The 18,805-nt window shown below is 41.5% G+C and overlaps 1 long non-coding RNA gene across 1 annotated transcript in view; it reads right to left on the reverse strand.

Moving 5' to 3' along the window:
• LOC117085622 overlaps positions 1 to 18,805 on the reverse strand; it is a 35,012-nt gene that overhangs the window by 16,057 nt on the left and 150 nt on the right. The gene's annotated exons all lie outside the window — the stretch shown is intronic.

Consider the following 18,805-nt stretch of genomic DNA (forward strand, 5'->3'; position numbering starts at 1 on the left):
TTTACCTTAATTCCCTCTTTAAAGGCCCTATCCCTAAATACAGTCACATTGTGAATCAGGTATTCAATGTAGGAATTTTGCAGAGACACAATTCAGTCCACACCACCACCTAAAGAAGTAATATTCAGCCTTTATCTTACATAATATTAAAACTAAATCCCAGGGTGAATAAAAATTTAAAATAAAAAGCTAAATCATAAAAATGTAAAAGATAATCTGGACTCCATGTATGTATAATCTAGGGTCACAGATATTTCTTAACCAAGTCAGAAATCTCATAAACCATGCAGTAAAAACAATAGAAATACTTGACTGTATAAAAATTTTGAACTTTAATGTAAAAGATACATTAAACAAAACAAAGCGCGTCAGTGAGAAGATAGTGCCGGAAACATGAACCACCCTAGGTATTTCAAGAAGTACAGAGTGTAATACAGGAAATTAGGAGTTTATAAAAGTATTAGAAGGGCCATAGAACAAGAACCAGAAGTCAGGTGTCTGCCACTGTATGACCCATTTCAAGGACACATCAACAAAATAATAATGAGACGTCAGAAAGCTATTGCTATTATCACTGCTGCTTCTTCAGTTCTCAAATTCAGGAAGGTGATGATTGGACACTGGAATGCAGAGTCTGCTTACAAATATTCATAATTCTTTAAACTTGCTTTATAGCAGAAATAGCAGAAGAAAATGGTTTCTGCCTCCCTTCCATCTTCCAGGTCTTGCATGAATGCATCCCTTTGGTACAACCTCGTTCATGCCACATTCCTTGCTGCAGCCTCGGCAAACACAGTGAGACAGGATTTTATTTTATTTATTTCATTAAGAATATTTTTGAAATTAGCTGGGAGTGATGCTACATGCCTGTAGCTTTTGCTACTTAGGAGGCTGAGGAGTGAGCATTGCTTGAGCCAGGAACCCAAGGCTGCAGTGAGCTATGATTGCACCATTGCACTACAGCCTTCGTGACCCTGTCTCAAATAATAATAATAAGATTCCTAGCTGCAGGAGAATCTGTGAATGTGGTCTTTATCTTGCCAGCACTTGTGATCAAAAGAGTACATAGAAGGGGTTCTGTATCAAGGGTTTCTCTACATCAACTGGCAAAATCATGTCCAGCAAACAAAGTTCATTCAAAAGCAACACATTTGGGGGCTGTGAGCTGGAAACTTCCACACTGATGATAGACAAAGACATATAATTTAAAATACATTAGGAGCTATTAAATATGGATAAGAAAAAAGTAAGCAATTGAAAAATGGCCAAGGATATCAACAGGCATTTACAGAAAAAGAAACATGAATGGCAATTTTTTAAGAAAATATGTTTAAACTCACTAGTTATCAGAGAAGACCAAAATTAAACAATACTGAGATATTATTTATACCCATCAGACTGGCAAAAGTTTTAAAGAGCAATGACATATATCAGTGATGGGAATTGGAAAAGGGTGATTGAATAAGGTCAGGATTCAGGTTTAAAAAAGAGAAATTATTGTTTTAATTTGTATTACAGTCTGAATGTTGATGTTCTCTCAAAATTTTTATGTTGAAATTCTCACCCCCAGGGTGATAGCATTAGAAGATCTGGCCTTTGTGAGGTGATTAAATCAAAAGGGTGGAGTCCTTGTGAATGGGATTAGCACCCTTGTGAAAGAGGCCCTAGAGATGTCACTCATCCCTTCTGCTATGTTAGGTTAGAGTGAGAAGGAGGCTGTCATCTGTGAGGAAGCAGCCCTCACAAAACACTGAATCGGCCAGAGTCTTGATCTTGGACTTTCAGCCTCCAGAACTGTGAGAAATAAATTTCTGTTGTTTATAAGCCACTCAGTCTATGGTATATTATTAGAGCAGGTGAAACAGACTAAGGTAATTAGAAAGGAATGGAACACCAAGAATTATAATGTAAATGACATATTAAATGAAGTGTATACATCAGGGTGCAGTGCAGGAAACATGAACCACTCAACCTGAAATACAAAATAATTTTTAAGCACCTATTATTGAAAGGGCTGGGGCAGTTGGCTCTAAGGTGTGCCTCCAGCAATGGCCTCCATAAAAATCACTGCTGAACTCACCACCAGACACTGCTTTCCTTTCAGTATTTTTTTTAAACACGGAAGAGTATAATGAAACATCATTTCTGTAAAATAGTGACATTATGTGTGCATGTGTGTGCATATACATGTGCATAAATGAGTATCTAGTTACATGTACAATGGCCAGGTGTGGTGGCTCATGCCTGTAATCCCAGTACTTTGGGAGGCCAAAGCGGGCAGATTACCTGAGGTCAGGAGTTTGAGATCAGCCTAGCCAACATGGCGAAACCCCATCTCTACTAAAAATACAAAAATTAGCTGGGTGTGGTGTCGGGCACCTGTAGTCCCAGTTACTCAGGAGGCTGAGGCAGGAGAATTGCTTGAACTCAGGAGGTTGAGGTGGCAGTGAGCCAAGATCGTGCCACTGCACTCCAGCCTGGGTGACAGAGCAAGACTCCACCTCAAAAAAAAAAATAAAAAAATAATAAAAAAAAATTACACATACAAGAGGAAAATTATGGAAGGAGACATACCAGACTGTGAATGTGGGTTATCAGCATAAGTGGAAGAGCGTGGGTAGAGATGAGGAAGTTTGAATTGCTGTGAATAAAAGGGGAAGAGGGAATGAGAAAGGCGAAGAGAAAGAAAGGGGAAAAAGAAAAAGAAAAAGAAAAACACTAAAAAACGACCATTGTTTTCAGCATGGGTCCTCAAAGCCACCCTCTGTAACCTGTAATTTAAAAAGCTTCTGTCCAAATGCTCACTTGTGAAAAAAAAACACTATCATTCAGCTAAGTATGCCATTGTGACTGATTTACATGAGAGCAAGCACTAAACCAAACCACTGCTTAAATTATCCAGATGTTCTAGAATCAAATATTTCCCATTCTGGAAAGTAAGTTGGCAAAAGCAGCAAAACTTTCATATCCAGTGATCCAAAAATTTATACCTCTAGAAATATACCTTAAAGAAGAACTGGAGATTTGGGCACAATTTGTGGTTTAAAGATGTTATTTTACTATTAACTACAGTAGCAAACAATAAAGAGAAAAACAGTCTAAATGGTAAAAGTTAATTTTGCAGATCCATGAAATGGAACATCAAGTAACCACTAAAAATTATATTTTTAAAGATTTCTAACAGCATAGGAAACTGCTCATGATATAATGTTAAGTGAATAATAAAACAAGACAGAAAATATGGATTGCATGCTAGACACACATACACAAACACAAAGACCTTAAGGAGGAGGCTGGGCACAGTGGCTCATGCCTATAATCCCAGCACTTTGGCAGGCCGAGGTGGGCAGATCACAAGGTCAGAAGATCAAGACCATCCTGGTTAACACGGTGAAACCCCGTCTCTACTAAAAATGCAAAAAAAAAAAAAAATTAGCTGGGCATGGTGGCAGGCACCTGTAGTCCCAGCTATTCGGGAGGCTGAGGCAGGAGAATTACTTGAACCCAGGAGGTCGAGGTTGCAGTGAGCCAAGATCGTGCCACTGTACTCCAGCCTGGGTGACAGAGCAAGACTCCATTTCAAAAAAAAAAAAAAAAAAGAAGAACTTAAGGAGGAACTACACCAAAATGCTAATGATGATTAGCTCTAGGAAGTAAGTTAAAGGTGATTCTCATTTTCTTCATTTATTTGTGTTTTTTTTTGTTTTTTTGTTTTTTTTACAACTTTTCTATAATGAGTGCATATTTGGGATGAAATGTTCTTTTCCTCACCCGGTATGAAGGCATTCTGTCTAACAAATCAGTTGGCCCTGTGATCCACGACTTGTCAACTCTGTGAGGGTGGACATCTGCTTTACGTTGTGTCCCCCACTGCTGAGCACATGCTAGTGGATGAATGGTTGGGGGGGATGGATTTGGTTGTGCTGGTGGGCCAGAAAGGGGTTTCTCTCTTCCATCAATTCCCTATTATTTTCTCTCTCTTCTGATTCCCTCCCACTCCAACTGTACTAAAGCAAGTTCTTTTGTTGCCACTTTGATGCATTCATTTTCAGCTAAACAAGTTTTTAAATAGACTTCGTTAATGGATGTCAGTGGTTCTGTTCTAGAACTATCTTTCCCTTCAAGACACCCAGGAACATTTTAAAGTCACAACTGAGCAATAACAAATTATTTATTATTGTTTTCCTTAACAAATTCTCACCTAATCATAAAATGATTGTGGATGTTAGTGTTTACATCCTGGCTGTCAGCAGTAGTGCAGGAAAACATCAAAGTTTTTTGGGTAACAAAGAATCACCTCTGATCTTCACTTCAAAGACAACCAGGAGAAAAAAATTCTTCCCAGCAACATGTTTGAGATTAATGTCAATCAGGCTTTTCCCTCAACTTGTCTATGCAAGTACATGCTTTATAATAATCGGAGCTTGTTAGGAAACCATAAACCTCCTCCAAAATGGCAGTAAAAATACCTACAGCACACACACACAATTTTTTCCTATGCGTTATAAACAAATTTTAGTTAATATATTTTTCCCCACTTAACCCTGTTCCCCAAGACTAATTTTAAAAGAGTGCCAATAAGGCCCCATCACAAAGATGTACAAATGCTGTTTCTAAGCCCAGGAATCTAAACACTCAACATTTTCTCTAATGTGTGTAGAAGTTTCCTTTCTCTTCAGAGCCCATGTCTACCTATCCATTTTCTCCCAGAAGCACAAAGCCTTCTGGTCTGGTTCTAGGACTTATTCAGGATTCTCAATTTCACCTTTATAAATAAATGCTCTTCTGGGACATGACAACCAGAGGAAGGCAGCTTTGCTCCTGGAATCCTTCCCAGCCTGGTTTGATGCCTCATCTCTGTCCCCCACAGTGACCAGTGCTACCTCGACCTCATCACTTATTGTACGATCATCATCATCTGTGAGCTCTCTGGGAGTTAGGACCATGTTTTGATCATCTTTGTATCCCCAGCACATAGCCCACTGCCCAGCACACAGTTGGAGCTCGCAAGTACCTGTTGTCTGGTTAAGAGCATGAATGGATGTGCAGATCACCCTTCACCCATGTGACTAAAAGCAAGAGTCTTCAGGAGTCTGGGAAGAAAGAGGGAGAACAATTGGGAAACAGGTCAACTAGAGCAAGGATAGGCAGTTGGAATATGTGATGTAAGAAGGTCCAAGAAGTCAGGCAGCATATTTAGTAGAAAGGGGCTCATTAAACACAGGCTAAAGGTGAAGTGAATGACAAGATGTCAGCCATTATAGGATACAGGCTAGAGCTTCAGACCCCAGAGAGCAGAAAGCTGATATCATTTTCTTTGCATTCTGTTCAGGATGGACTCTAACATTTTTAACTACTTGCACCTGGAAACACTGGTTGAGAACCTGTATTTATGTGTGTACATGAGATCTGGGCTAATGCGGTAGCGTCCTCTTTCATGTGATAAATGCTTAAAAGCTTTCCCGGTACTGCACACCCATGGCCTCCATGATGGGTCTGTCCCAAAATTAGCTTGGTAAGACTCCCCCCGGGCTGCACCAGTAAGTAACCCACCATGCTACTAGAATCTGATTAAGGGCATTATAAAATACAGTGATTTTTATTTTATTTTATTTTATTTTATTTTATTTTATTTTTTTTACATTTTAATTTCAGTATTTATTTAAATCAGATTAATAAGTCTTGCACTTTTGCATTTTCACAGGTCTAAACTAATATATGTACTCTAACATTCAATGCTAACCAACTGAACTCTGCATGTTAAAGATAAACAAAAAACAAAAAGTTACATTGCTGTCAAAGTAGCATGATACTAATTAGAATATATAGAATTAAAACATAAAATATATTGATCATATGGCTTCTACTATGTTAATTGGAGGGCAAAATGTTTATGTTAAGACTTAATGGAAAAATTACTATAATTACATTGAATTATATCTTTAGTCTCTTGACACAACTTATTTTCTTGGCTATCTAATTACCTTGATAATATTTTTGAAACGATTCTGAAATGTTTGAAATTACTGTGCTGTTTCAATGACTTAAATCAAGAAGATAAAAACATGGTACCTTTTAGATATACGAGCAAGAGCGTTATTTATTTTGACCTGCCTTTAGAAGCAGAAAAAGAACTTGCTTCCATGTTACTGTATCCAATTCTCCTTCCTTTTCATAACCAGTATTTCTAAAACATTATCTACTGTATGAACAAATTTGAATGCCCAGAGCCTGTGTCTAATGTTAATAAGAATGTCTATTCTAATATAGAAGGCGTATGTGATGGAAGACTGAATGCAAGGTATGTGTCCCATTTTGAGCTTTTTTTGTTTGTTTAAAAATGTGTAATTCTTTTCTACAACTTGTATATTAAAAATAAAAAAGTACCTCTATAGCTATGCCCTTGTTACTCCACAATGATTTTGGAGGGATGCCTGAGATTATTTTAGGGCCTTAGAGGAAATAAGAAAAAAACCAAATAGCAAACTTACAGTTCATTCAGGAAGATAATAGAGTCATCTCTATTAACTAGCTTAATGGGAAGGAAACATAGCTCAGAAAATATAAAATTAAATGCTATGATGCTTCCATGTAGTAAAACTGTGATAGGGAAGGAGAGGAGTGAGAAGTAACAGGTGAAAGGAAAACTGAGTGAATCTGTTGAATTGTAGTGATGATAATAGTAAAAAATTATAGGTGACTATTTTAAACTACAAATCATCTTTACAATATATGAAGTTTACCATAAGGTTTGTTTAATCTTCCTATTGTTATGTTTTTTTTTTTTCTTTTTTTTTTTTTTTTATTATACTTTAAGTTCTAGGGTACATGTGCATGACGTTTATATCATGTATAACTCCCCAATGTAATCCCTCCCTCCTCCCCCCTCCCCATGATAGGCCCCAGTGTGTGATGTTCCCCTTCTCGAGTCCAAGTGATCTCATTGTTCAGTTCCCACCTATGAGTGAGAACATGCGGTGTTTGGTTTTCTCTTCTTGTGACAGTTTGCTAAGAATGATGGTTTCCAGCTGCATCCATGTCCCTACAAAGGACGCAAACTCATCCTTTTTGATGGCTGCATAGTATTCCATGGTGTATATGTGCCACATTTTCTTAATCCAGTCTGTCACTGATGGACATTTGGGTTGATTCCAAGTCTTTGCTATTGTGAATAGTGCCGCAATAAACATACGTGTGCATGTGTCTTTGTAGTAGAATAATTTATAATCCTTTGGGTATATACCCAGTAGTGGGATGGCTGGGTCATATGGTACATCTAGTTCTAGATCCTTGAGGAATCGCCATACTGTTTTCCATAATGGTTGAACTAGTTTACAATTCCACCAACAGTGTAAAAGTGTTCCTATTTCTCCACATCCTCTCCAACACCTGTTGTTTCCTGACTTCTTAATGATTGCCATTCTAACTGGTGTGAGATGGTATCTCATTGTGGTTTTGATTTGCATTTCTCTGATGGCGAGTGATGATGAGCATTTTTTCATGTGTCTGTTGGCTGTATGGATGTCTTCTTTTGAGAAATGTCTGTTCATATCCGTTCCCCACTTTTTGATGGGGTTGTTTGTTTTTTTCTTGTATATTTGTTTGAGTTCTTCGTAGATCCTGGATATTAGCCCTTTGTCAGATGAGTAGGTTGCAAAAAATTTTTCCCATTCTGTAGGTTGCCTGTTCACTCTGATGGTAGTTTCTTTAGCTGTGCAAAAGCTCTTTAGTTTAATTAGATCCCATGTGTCAATTTTTGCTTTTGCTGCCGTTGCTTTTGGTGTTTTAGACATGAAGTCCTTGCCCATGCCTATGTCCTGAATGGTACTACCTAGATTTTCTTCTAGGGTTTTTATGGTATTAGGTCTAACATTTAAGTCTCTAATCCATCTTGAATTAATTTTCGTATAAGGGGTAAGGAAAGGATCCAGTTTCAGCTTTCTACTTATGGCTAGCCAATTTTCCCAGCACCATTTATTAAATAGGGAATCCTTTCCCCATTTCTTGTTTCTCTCAGGTTTGTCAAAGATCAGATGGCTGTAGATGTGTGGTATTATTTCTGAGAACTCTGTTCTGTTCCATTGGTCTATATCTCTGTTGTGGTACCAGTACCATGCTGTTTTGGTTACTGTAGCCTTGTAGTATAGTTTGAAGTCAGGTAGCGTGACGCCTCCAGCTTTGTCCTTTTGACTTAGGATTGTCTTGGCAATGCGGGCTCTTTTTTGGTTCCATATGAACTTTAAAGCAGTTTTTTCCAATTCTGTGAAGAAAGTCATTGGTAGCTTGATGGGGATGGCATTGAATCTATAAATAACCTTGGGCAGTATGGCCATTTTCACGATATTGATTCTTCCTATCCATGAGCATGGAATGTTCTTCCATTTGTTTGTGTCCTCTTTGATTTCACTGAGCAGTGGTTTGTAGTTCTCCTTGAAGAGGTCCTTGACATCCCTTGTGAGTTGGATTCCTAGGTATTTTATTCTCTTTGAAGCAATTGTGAATGGAAGTTCATTCCTGATTTGGCTCTCTGCTTGTCTGTTACTGGTGTATAAGAATGCTTGGGATTTTTGCACATTAAGTTTGTATCCTGAGACTTTGCTGAAGTTGCTTATCAGCTTAAGGAGATTTTGGGCTGAGACGATGGGGTTTTCTAAATATACAATCATGTCATCTGCAAACAGGGACAATTTGACTTCTTCTTTTCCTAACTGGATACCCTTGATTTCTTTCTCTTGCCTGATTGCCCTAGCCAGAACTTTCAACACTATGTTGAATAGGAGTGGTGAGAGAGGGCATCCCTGTCTTGTGCCAGTTTTCAAAGGGAATTTTTCCCGTTTTTGCCCATTCAGTATGATATTAGCTGTGGGTTTGTCATAAATAGCTCTTATTATTTTGAGGTACATTCCATCAATACCAAATTTATTGAGCGTTTTTAGCATAAAGGGCTGTTGAATTTTGTCAAAAGCCTTTTCTGCATCTATTGAGATAATTATGTGGTTCTTGTCTTTGGTTCTGTTTATATGCTGGATGACGTTTATTGATTTGCGAATGTTGAACCAGCCTTGCATCCCAGGGATGAAGCCCACTTGATCATGGTGGATAAGCTTTTTGATGTGCTGCTGAATCCGGTTTGCCAGTATTTTATTGAGGATTTTTGCATCGATGTTCATCAGGGATATTGGTCTAAAATTCTCTTTTTTTGTTGTGTCTCTGCCAGGCTTTGGTATCAGGATGATGTTGGCCTCATAAAAAGAGTTAGGGAGGATTCCCTCTTTTTCTATTGATTGAAATAGTTTCAGGAGGAATGGTACCAGCTCCTCCTTGTACCTCTGGTAGAATTCAGCTGTGAATCCATCTGGTCCTGGACTTTTTTTCGTGGGTAGGCTATTAATTGTTGCCTCAATTTCAGAGCCTGCTATTGGTCTATTCAGGGATTCAACTTCTTCCTGGTTTAGTCTTGGGAGAGTGTAAGTGTCCAGGAAATTATCCATTTCTTCTAGATTTTCTAGTTGATTTGCGTAGAGGCATTTATAGTATTCTCTGATGGTTGTTTGTATTTCTGTGGGGTCGGTGGTGATATCCCCTTTATCATTTTTTATTGCGTCTATTTGATTCCTCTCTCTTTTCTTCTTTATTAGTCTAGCTAGCGGTCTGTCAATTTTGTTGATCTTTTCAAAAAACCAACTCCTGGATTCATTGATTTTTTGGAGGGTTTTTTGTGTCTCTATCTCCTTCATTTCTGCTCTGATCTTAGTTATTTCTTGCCTTCTGCTAGCTTTTGAATGTGTTTGCTCTTGCCTCTCTAGTTCTTTTAATTGTGATGTTAGAGTGTCAATTTTAGAAATCTCCTGCTTTCTCTTGTGGGCATTTAGTGCTATAAATTTCCCTCTACACACTGCTTTAAATGTGTCCCAGAGATTCTGGTATGTTGTATCTTTGTTCTCATTGGTTTCAAAGAACATCTTTATTTCTGCTTTCATTTCGTTATGTACCCAGTAATCATTCAGGAGCAGGTTGTTCAGTTTCCATGTAGTTGAGCGGTTTTGATTGAGTTTCTTAGTCCTGAGTTCTAGTTTGATTGCACTGTGGTCTGAGAGACAGTTTGTTATAATTTCAGTTCTTGTACATTTGCTGAGGAGTGCTTTACTTCCAATTATGTGGTCAATTTTGGAATAAGTGCGATGTGGTGCTGAGAAGAATGTATATTCTGTTGATTTGGGGTGGAGAGTTCTATAGATGTCTATTAGGTCCGCTTGGTGCAGAGATGAGTTCAATTCCTGGATATCCTTGTTAACTTTCTGTCTCGTTGATCTGTCTAATGTTGACAGTGGAGTGTTGAAGTCTCCCATTATTATTGTATGGGAGTCTAAGTCTCTTTGTAGGTCTCTAAGGACTTGCTTTATGAATCTGGTGCTCCTGTATTGGGTGCATATATATTTAGGATAGTTAGCTCTTCTTGTTGAATTGATCCCTTTACCATTATGTAATGGCCTTCTTTGTCTCTTTTGATCTTTGATGGTTTAAAGTCTGTTTTATCAGAGACTAGGATTGCAACCCCTGCTTTTTTTTGTTCTCCATTTGCTTGGTAGATCTTCCTCCATCCCTTTATTTTGAGCCTATGTATGTCTCTGCATGTGAGATGGGTCTCCTGAATACAGCAGACTGATGGGTCTTGACTCTTTATCCAGTTTGCCAGTCTGTGTCTTTTAATTGGAGCATTTAGTCCATTGACATTTAAGGTTAATATTGTTATGTGTGAACTTGATCCTGTCATTATGATATTAACTGGTTATTTTGCTCGTTAGTTGATGCAGTTTCTTCCTAGCCTCGATGGTCTTTACATTCTGGCATGTTTTTGCAATGGCTGGTACTGGTTGTTCCTTTCCATGTTTAGGGCTTCCTTCAGGGTCTCTTGTAAGGCAGGCCTGGTGGTGACAAAATCTCTAAGCATTTGCTTATCTGTAAAGGATTTTATTTCTCCTTCACTGATGAAGCTTAGTTTGGCTGGATATGAAATTCTCGGTTGAAAATTCTTTTCTTTAAGAACGTTGAATATTGGCCCCCACTCTCTTCTGGCTTGCAGAGTTTCTGCCGAGAGGTCTGCTGTTATTCTGATGGGCTTCCCTTTGTGGGTAACCCGACCTTTCTCTCTGGCTGCCCTTAAGATTTTTTCCTTCATTTCAACTTTGGTGAATCTGGCAATTATGTGTCTTGGAGTTGCTCTTCTGGAGGAGTATCTTTGTGGCGTTCTCTGTATTTCCTGAATTTGAATGTTGGCCTGCCCTACTAGGTTGGGGAAGTTCTCCTGGATGATATCCTGAAGAGTGTTTTCCAACTTGGTTCCATTTTCCCCCTCACTTTCAGGCACCCCAATCAGACGTAGATTTGGTCTTTTTACATAATCCCATACTTCTTGCAGGCTTTGTTCATTTCTTTTTCTTCTTTTTTCTTTTGGTTTTCTCTTCTCGCTTCATTTCATTCATTTGATCCTCAATCGCTGATACTCTTTCTTCCAGTTGATCGAGTCGGTTACTGAAGCTTGTGCATTTGTCACGTATTTCTCGTGTCATGGTTTTCATCTCTGTCATTTCGTTTATGATCTTCTCTGCATTAATTAGTCTAGCTGTCAATTCTTCCACTTTTTTTTCAAGATTTTTAGTTTCTTTGCGCTGGGTACGTAATTCCTCCTTTAGCTCTGAGTGGTTTGATGGACTGAAGTCTTCTTCTCTCATCTCGTCAAAGTCATTCTCTGACCAGCTTTGATCCGTTGCTGGCGATGGGCTGCGCTCCTTTGCAGGGGGAGATGCGCTCTTATTTTTTGAATTTCCAGCTTTTCTGCCCTGCTTCTTCCCCATCTTTGTGGTTTTATCTGTCTCTGGACTTTGATGATGGTGACGTACTGATGGGGTTTTGGTATAGGTGTCCTTCCTGTTTGATAGTTTTCCGTCTGACAGTCAGAAGGACTGTCTGTTGGTCTGTTGGAGATTGCTTGAGGTCCACTCCAGACCCTGTTTGCCTGGGTATCAGCAGCAGAGGTTGCCGAAGATAGAATATTGCTGAACAGCGAGTGTACCTGTCTGATTCTTTCTTTGGAAGTTTCCTCTCAGGGGTGACGCCACCCTGTGAGGTGTAGGGTGTCAGACTGCCCCTAGTGGGGGATGTCTCCCAGCTAGGCTACTCAGGGGTCAGGGACCCACCTGAGCAGGCAGTCTGTCCGTTCTCAGATCTCAACCTCCGCGTTAGGAGATCCACGGCTCTCCCCAAAGCTGTCAGACAGAGTCGTTCGCGTCTGCGCCGGCCCCCGCTCTTTCCCCTAATGGACTGCAGCTGTGCACTGTCCGCAGAGATAGAGTCTACAGAGACAGGCAGGCTTCCTTGAGCTGCTGTGAGCTCCACCCAGTTCGAGCTTCCCAGCGGCTTTGTTTACCTACTTAAGCCTCAGCAATGGCGGGCGCCCCTCCCCCAGCCTCGCTGCTGCCTTGCGGATAGATCGCCGCAGACGGCTGTGTTAGCAGTGAGGGAGGCTCCGTGGGCGTGGGACCCTCCCGGCCAGGTGTGGGATATATTCTCCTGGTGTGCCTGTTTCCTTAAAGCGCAGTATTGGGGTGGGAGTTACCCGATTTTCCAGGTGTTGTGTGTCTCAGTTCCCCTGGCTAGGAAAAGGGATTGCCTTCCCCCTTGCGCTTTCAGGTGAGGCGATGCCTCGCCCTGCTTCAGCTCACGCTGGTCAGGCTGCAGCAGCTGACCAGCACCGATTGTCCGGCACTCCCTAGAGAGATGACCCCAGTACCTCAGTTGAAAATGCAGAAATCACCGGTCTTCTGTGTCGCTCGCGCTGGGAGTTGGAGACTGGAGCTGTTCCTATTCGGCCATCTTGCTCCGCCCCAAAATACAGTGATTTTTAAACATTTTTGGCCAGGCGCGGTGGCTCACGCCTGTAATCCCAACACTTTGGGAGGCCGAGGAGGGTAGATCACCTGAGGTCAGGAGTTCGAGACCAGTCTGGCCAAAATGGTGAAACCCTGCCTCTACTAAAAATACAAAAATTAGCCAGCCATGGTGGCACATGCCTGTTGTCCCAGCTACTCAGGAGGCTGAGGCAGGAGAATCGCTTGAACCCAGGAGGCAGAGGTTGCAGTGAGCCAAGATCTCACCATGGTACTTCAGCCTGGGCAACAAGAGTGAAACTCTGTCTCAAAAATAAATACATAAAACATTTTCAGTTGATCCCTGAATGTAATAATTCATTCAGTCAACAAATATTTGTTGAGTTTCAAATATGGGTTAGCTACTGTGCTATAATAGTAGGAAAGGTCCAATGTAAAAACATTACACTTTTTCCATTCACTCTGCATGTCCAGAGCCACTGCCGTCAAAGATATAGAAGAATGTGAGCAAAAAAAAAAAAAAAAAAAAAAGACACCAGAATATTTAGTAGGTTCGATTTCATCTGAATATCAGCCTATATGAAGAGGGCAATTACTCCTATAAGTTACTGAAATGACGTGATAGTTGATTTGGGGGAATTTTATGAATAGATTTTGTCTTCATTCTTTATGTAAAATCCATCCTGGAGTCCACATAATGAACATTTATAACAGCTTGGCCAGAATCACCAAGTAAGTATGTCCAATGGGTTCAGTTGCAGAAAACAGAATTCATACTACCCAGGTGCAGTGGCTCACACCTATAATCCCAGCACTTTGGGAGGCACAGGTAGGAGGATGGCTTGAGTCCAGGAGTTCAATGCCTGGAGGATATAGCAAGACCCCATCTCCACAAAAAAATTTCAAAAGTAGCCAAGCATGGTGGTGCACACCTATAGCCTCAATTACTTGGAATATTAAGCGGGAAGGATCTCCTGAGCCCAGGAGGTCAAGGCTGCAGTGAGTCACGATTGTGCCACTACACTCTAGCCTGGGCGACAGGGCAAGACTCCATCTCAAGGAAAAAAAAAAGACTTCTATAGATATGCATAAAAAATGTACAAAAAATATATAGTTTTAAAATTTACACTAGCTCTTGCAGATCAGCAATCTCAGAGGCCTGGAGGCAGGAAGAGGCTGCCATTCCCTGTTCAGTTACTTCTTGAAACTCACTGATCAGAAAAAAATGTTCCTCCTTCCCTGGGGAAAAGTGAGGGAAGGAGCCCAGGCAAGCCAGGCATATTACTCTACTGCAAATTCCTCCACTTGGAATTTCTGAGTGAGAAGTTAAGCGCTTCCCATTAACCAGTTCAATATTTTGAAGTAGTTGACTTCCTTCCCTGTGATTCTGACCTGGACTCTGTCTTTCAAAAACAAGCACAATCACAGTGTGTGCCTTATCCAGTTGCTGAAATAAGGACTGAGCTCTCCCACAGTAGTATAGGCCAGTAACAGTCACCTAGGATGGATAAAAGTATCTTTGACTAGCTGGTAATCTGTGTAATCATGAAGTTTAAGAATGTTTCTCATTTCATGTACATCATCAATATCAGACCCTCAGCATCAATGCTGGGATTTTTTTTTTTTCTTTTTTTGAGACAGAGTCTCGTTCAGTTGCCCAGGCTGGAGTGTAGTGGCATGATCTTGGCTCACTGCAACTTCTGCCACCCAGGCTCTCACCTCAGTCTCCTGAGTAGCTGGGACCCCAGGCGTGCACCACCACACCAGGCTAACTTTTCGTATTTTTCTTAGAGATGGGGTTTCACCATGTTGCCCTCACTTCCTTGTACAACTTGCACTCCAAGTAACGAGTCAGGATCCAGATGTTCTTATAGGTATGCTGTAAACATCTGATTTTGCCATTCCTCAGGTTCATAGCTCAGAACACTGAACAAACATTCACCAAGGAACATAGGGTAATTCTCAGGGTCTGCTTGAGTTAGTGCTATCTGGTCTCAAACTACTGAGCTCAAGATATCTACTCACCTCAGCCTCCCAAAGCGCGGGGATTATAAACCTGAGCCACCACGCCCAGCCCAGTACTGGGACTGACAGAAAGATCTCAGAGTTATGAAGAGTCATTCTAAAGTGTATTATCGTCTACAGTGGCACATGACTATAGTCCCAGCTAGGCTGAAACAGCAGGATTGCTTGAGCCCTGTCGTTTTGGACTCCCAGGCCAGCAAGCTGGGAGGGTATGGTCACGCAGAGGCCAATAAAAAAGACCGGGAGACAGCAGGCGAGACACGGAGTTTTATTCCGGGGGCTTACGTACCAGGCGTCCAGGAGTGGCATGCTGGACAGGAAAACCACTGCTATCTGTGAATAACACGCAAGTTAGAAAGCTATTTTTGTTTGGCAGCCTCTACTTAGTAGCCTCTACTAAGCTCAAAACAAAGGCCTTCCCTTCCTCGTACGACTCGTGTTCCAAGGAACGAGTCAGGGTCCCAGAATTCTTACAGGTATGGTGTAAACATCTGATTTAACCATTCCTGGGGTCCATAGCTCAGAACACTGAACAACAACTCACCAAGAAACATAGGGTAATTCTCAGGGTCTGCTTGAGTTACTGCTATCTGGCAAGACATGCCCACCATCCAAGCCCAGGAGTTCAGGGCTGTAGCAAGGCTCTGTCTCTAAATAAATAAAATACAAACTACAAACTTCTCAAGTGATCCTCCTACATTGGTCTCCCAAACACTGAGATTACAGTGTGAGCCACCACGCTCTGCCTAAAATGAGGAATTTAATCATGCCTATTGGGTAGAGTAGCTGGAAAAATTAAATGAGATTATCTATATAGAGCTGTTAAAGGAGTGCAGAGAATCAAATAAGTGTGCAATAATGGTTAGCTATTATTAGCTGTGAACATAATGACCTGAACACATGCTGGTCTTGCAAACATCAACTTTTATTGACCTGCATTTGTACAACACATTACTAATGAGCATCATTGATGGGCATTTTAAACATGGTTTACAAGGTCCAGCATGGTCTGGCAGTCACCAGCATCTCCAGCCACATTCCCTCTATAGCCCAGATTATATCATGCCTTATCCTATATCTCTCTCCACCCCACCTGACCCCTTGGCTTTTTTTTGTAGAAAGTCACGGCAGCCTTTCTACATGTCCATGGATACACTGAGCTCCTTCCTAGAGCACACACACTGTACATCCTCTTTCCTCTACCTATACCCCAGGCTCCACTCTTTTGCTTTATAAACTCATCTTCAATTTTCTGCTTACTCTTCCTTCCCTCAAACTCACAGTTAGGTCCCTGACCACCACTCCAGCTCTTGTTAAGTGGTAATTTTACATTTTTGTATGATTTGTGTATCAATGTCTGTTTTATCTACTATACTAAAAGTTCCACAAGGGCAAGGTCCTTGATTTGGGTTTTTTTTCACTATTTGCTCTCAGGTCTACTACAGTACTTGACATATGGTAGGTTCTCATTGGTTTTATAAATGAATAAACGTATCCCAACAACAAGGCTATTGCTCCCAAGAATTGAGTATTTATGTCTTTCATTTTATTTCACAATCACTATTCTCCTCATCTCTGGCCTTATTCAATCTTACAGTGAAAAACATAGATATTCTATTAGGTAAAAGTAGCTTGAGGTAAAATAAAATGGGAACTTAATTGATAGAGAAAGGGAGAAAGAGAAAAAGTCAAGTTACTTAAACATAGAAATGGGGTGGTGACCGCCATGTTATGAATGTAAAAGTGTCTAAAGACATATGCAGAAAGGATTATTCTAAGAGTATTGCTTGCTTTTGCATGGTTGAGAATAATGTTATTTCAGTGGATGGATGTGTTCGTCACACTGTAATGCATGTAAAAACAACGTGTAAAGAAACATCAATAAAATACATCTCGGCTGGGCGCGGTGGCTCAAGCCTGTAATCCCAGCACTTTGGGAGGCCGAGATGGGCAGATCACGAGGTCAGGAGATCGAGACCATCTTGGCTAACACGGTGAAACCCCATCTCTACTAAAAAAAAAATGCAAAAAACTAGCCGGGCGAGGTGGCGGGCGCCTGTAGTCCCAGCTACTTGGGAGGCTGAGGCAGGAGAATGGCGTGAACCTGGGAGGCGGAGCTTGCAGTGAGCAGCGATCCAGCCACTGCACTCCAGCCCGGGCGACAGAGCAAGACTCCGTCTCAAAAAAAAAAAAAAAAAAAAAGACATCTCAAAAAGTGCCACTTGGGAAAAAAGAAAAAAGAAAAAGATATGGGGTAGTGAGTCAACATTAGCAAGGGGTAGTATAAACAGTGGTTAAACCCATGTCTTGAGCCAGGCAAAAGAGCAAAAGACAGAGAGAGGACCTCAATGAAGAAGGAAGAGGCAAAAAATAATGGCCTGGGGAGAGCTTAGACCCGTGGGGCTGGCAGAACCCAGACCAGATGGGTGAGAGCCGCGCTGCTGGTGGTGAGGGTGCTCCAGCCAGCAGAACAGTGGGAAGGGAAAAGCAGTGGTCCCATTTAGAGGTTGAAAGAGGCAGGGACTGAGAAGCTCCAGGGTTTGAGGACCACTCCCCCACCCATACAGCAGTTAGTATCCCAACTGCGGACCACGTGTTCCACGCCTCAGCGCGATGGCCCTTGGCCCTTGTCTTTTCTTTTCTTTTTCTTTTTCTTTTTTTGAGATGGAGTTTCTGTCTTGTTGCCCAGGCTGGAGTGCAATAGCGAAGTCTCTCGGCTCGCCGCAACCTCTGCCTCAAGCGATTCTCCTGCCTCAGCCTCCCGAGTAGCTGGCATTACAGGCGTGCACCACCAAGCCCGGCAAATTTTGTATTTTTAGTATAGACAGGGTTTCTCCATGTTGGTCAGACTGGTTTCAAACTCTCGACCTCAGGTGATCTGCCCACTTCGGCCTCCCCAGTGCTGGGATTACAGGCATGAGCCACCGCGCCGGCTGGCCCATGTCTCTTTAGGTCTCTTCTGCTTTATCAAACATGAACCAAAATAGGATGCTACTCAGGTGTGGAGGTGCCGACCAACCACTACTGGTAAAGAGTCTTTCATCGTATTTAGTCATTTCTACAGTAAAACGTATTTTCCAAAGACTACAGAACACCAGTCATGATGGGTTTTGTTTCTTTGTTTCTTAGAATCAAAGAGGGGTTTCATTTGTCCACAGGAAAGATGATTTGCTATTTTTATATTTTCAAGTTTTAACACGTTTTTTTCTTTAGCTCTTATAACCTTAACATTTTTTATATTTTGTGTTCATTTTTTATTCTCCATGAAAAATGTCAGTCCAAGGGAGTCCTTTATTTCTTCCATTTAAGGATTAGAAGATTGCCTGGCACAGAGTACACACCTGATGAACCCGTGCTGAATACTTAAGTGAGTAAAAACGCGGCATAAGGCCGGGAGCGGTGGCTCAAGCCTGTAATCCCAGCACTTTGGGAGGCCGAGACGGGCGGATCACGAGGTCAGAAGATCGAGACCATCCTGGCTAACACGGTGAAACCCCGTCTCTACAAAAAAAATACAAAAAACTAGCTGGGCGAGGTGGCGGGCGCCTGTAGTCCCAGCTACTCGGGAGGCTGAGGCAGGAGAATGGCGTAGACCCGGGAGGCGGAGCTTGCAGTGAGCTGAGATCCGTCACTGCACTCCAGCCTGGGCGACAGAGCGAGACTCCGTCTCAAAAAAAAAAAAACCAAAAAACAAAAAAAACCAAAAAAACGCGGTATAAATAACAGCTCAGAGCTCTAGGCGGTCGCGTGACTGAGAGCCTAGGCGCCAAGGGGAGGAGAGGGTAATCGCCAAGGCTTCCCGGGGGAGAAACTGAGGGGCTGAGGGAACCAGATCGAAGAGGGCCAAGGCCCAGCAGGGTGCCTGAAGAAGCCGATTCTCCTGCCCAGGATCC

The sequence above is a fragment of the Trachypithecus francoisi genome, unplaced genomic scaffold (assembly GCF_009764315.1).
Source record: "Trachypithecus francoisi isolate TF-2019V2 unplaced genomic scaffold, Tfra_2.0 Lachesis_group1, whole genome shotgun sequence".
In the NCBI taxonomy this organism is placed as follows: domain Eukaryota; kingdom Metazoa; phylum Chordata; class Mammalia; order Primates; family Cercopithecidae; genus Trachypithecus; species Trachypithecus francoisi.